A 3,180-nucleotide genomic window follows, 5' to 3' on the forward strand; every position below is an offset into this window, starting at 1 on the left:
ATAGAAAAGACCTTCTAATAAAGTGTTATTAGGTTTATCTCTCAAGGGGAACCCAAGTTGACAACGAGCCAAAGCAGGGTTGTAGTTAATTCCTCCTTGTGTACCAATGAGATGCACATTAGAGAATTCACCACAAAGATAGCTTCAAAAGCGTCCATACTATCGGCTTGAGCAAAAGTAGTAGCTTTCTTGATGAGGAAAACAGATGGCAACCCAAATAACCCTCCTTTCTTCACCCAATGAGCCTCTATCTCAGACTTCTTCAAGTGAAGAGCTTCAGCAATAATACTAGACCGAGGAATCTCCTCCAATCCACTAAAAGGCACTCTACTAGAAACATGTATCCCCAAAATATGAGAATACTCCTCCAAGGTAGGCACAAGCTGAAAATCTGGGAAAGTGAAACAATGGTAGAGAGGATCATAGAACTGCACCAATACACTCAAAAGTCCTTCAACTACATCAACATATAAGATGGACAGAAGCTTCCCATAATGTTGTTTGAAGTCCAAGGGATCTAATACAAAAGATGCTAGCTTCATTAACTCTTTCAAGTCGGGACATCTGAAACTGTACTTCTTAGTGTTTCTTCGTCCACAATCCATGGTCTGAAAATATTTGCAAATGATACCTTAGTTCCTTGAAATTTTTGTGTGATGAATGTTATGATGCGCATGAGTGCATGAATGCAACAATCACAAATAAGGGATCACACACAAGGCAAACAAAGGTCAAGGGATGAATCAAGTCTTTGTCAAGATCAATCATCCATTTTGGTGGATTATGGTTTGCATCTTATCAACACCTAAGTTCCATTGATATTGACAAGACTTGATTAGATCAACCAAGAATCAAGGGTTTGTTGTAAGTCACGAGCATATAGTCTGGGTAAGAACCATCCCAAAGAAGTGAACTAAGGATAAAACCTGTAGATCATGTTCTAAAAAGTTCCCAGAGTCTTAATTCCATCTATCGAATATTATAGGTTAAGATGACTAACTCATCAACCCATAATATCCTCAAGAGAAACTCGTCTGAGTGTAGTATCGTGTAACAACTGTTATCAAGTCTACACTTGAACAGTCTCCGCACTACGTCTAAATAGGCCAATATGGGTTAAATTTTCTAAGGTCCTCAGCTTCTCAGACCCAATTAGAGATAGTAATGCCTAACCACAAATACTTGTGTGACATTTCCAAATCCAAAGGAGTCTCCACTGAGCAGATGGATCTTAAGCCAACTTGTTAAGGACTACTCCACACAAGTCGAACATGACTATACCATCCTCCTATCTTAATTTCACTTAAGTTCGGGTTAGAACTTATCTCACCACTCAGAGATCACCAAGCACAACAAGCAGATTATATCACACATACATATATACAAACATCACATATATACAAATATATTCACACAAAAATTAGGCTAAACCCACTGGAGACTACTCCCCAGCAGAGTCGCCACTTAATTTTTGTAATGAGAAATTCATGATCATCAAGCTATTGACAAGCTAGAGATCAAATAACAAGAGTCGCCACCATGCTTTTATTGTTTCCAAGGGAAAAGGGAAAAACTACGAACAAAACCCAAATAGTAAGAAGTTTTCAAATAAAAACTAATAAAAGTCAGAGATCACATGTAAGGGGGTTGGTTACACAGAGGGAAGGTGTTAGCACCCAAAGTGTCCTAGGTACTCCTAGGGAGCCCTTTTTGTGTGCATATGTATTTTGTACAAAGTGATGTTTACAAACAAATAGAATGGGGGGATGAGAAAAGAATTCATTAATTATATTTTTGTGTTTGACAAGACCTTCAGACTTGTGCCTACATACCAACATGAAAATGACGGATCAAAACCTCGTAGTTCGTGATACAAATTCAAAATGAGTGTGTTGATTTTAACAAAATTTAAGTTTGAAAGGCACAAAGTCCTAAAATGGTTTGAATGAGTTAGTTCTTTTTGGATTTTTTGAAAGTTTAGGTCAAGTATAGTTAAGTTTATTCACAAGTTTGATTTAAGAAAATAAGTTTGAAAATGCAATGACATAAGGCCATAGTTTCTATCTTTTCTTGCAAAAGTGGTCAAAGTTTAGAACAAAAATAGTTCACAAAAAGAAGATTTTGAAAATGGAGGGAGAGATTTTGAAATTAAAGAAATGGGGAGAAGATGAAGAGACTATCCTATGTACAAAATTTAAAAGTTTAGAGTTGAAAAGATCTGACCAAATGGGTAGCAATCTAATAGACAAGTATGTCAATAGAAACCCAGAATTCCCTTGAACTTTTAGAATTAAGCAACACACAAATGCACAATTATATTATCTTAAAGAGAAAGGCATCAAATAAAGATGGCCTCATCCAAGCTTATCCATTCCATGATCTTCTTCAAAGTAGCCCATGTAACAGATGAAATCCACAAGTCACAGGTTCAAAATAACAGCTTCATAATAATCATGTTGCAGATGAATCTTAGAGAGATCTTCAAAGATATATCAGATGAACTTCTAATTGCAAGCACTTGGTTCTTCAACAAATTGGCATTGGCCAAGTCCTTTAGCATTGGAAGGTTGCCTAGATTCTAAGTCCATTTGTCCAAGATCAAGCCAATAATCCACTCAAAAGTTTTTTAGTGTTTTTATGATTATTATGTACATTAATGGTCAAAGACCACACAAACAAACAAAGTAACACAAACAAAATATATCATACAATATGGTCCAAATGGACAAAGTGAAAATTACATTAACATAAACAATTAAAATGATATGTACAATGGCAAATGATATAAAGTGCTAAAAGTAAATTGCATTAAAGTAAAAGCATGAAATTAAAAGTTAGTAGTTAGTAGGTTAGAAGTTAGTTTTATTTGCTTTCGCTTTTCAAGACATTCTTTGGAGAACACTCAACCCACTTATCACCAGCATGGATCCTTGAACCAAAACATCTTCCAAAGGAAGGAAAGAAGGCCAAGTTTCCACATAATACCATGAAAGAGGGGAGACTTACAATCTCACTAACTAGAATGCTTATGCCTTTTACGTCACAAATTTAGCGCTATGTTAAGCAATCGTAATTGGACTTATGTAGAATTCACAACTATTTAAGGTCGGGCAATAGAATTTTGGTGTTAATGCATGTTAGAGACATAGTATAATGGACTATGCTCATGAAACATACCAC

This window comes from Lathyrus oleraceus, chromosome 4 (genome assembly GCF_024323335.1).
Source record: "Lathyrus oleraceus cultivar Zhongwan6 chromosome 4, CAAS_Psat_ZW6_1.0, whole genome shotgun sequence".
Lineage (NCBI taxonomy): Eukaryota > Viridiplantae > Streptophyta > Magnoliopsida > Fabales > Fabaceae > Lathyrus > Lathyrus oleraceus.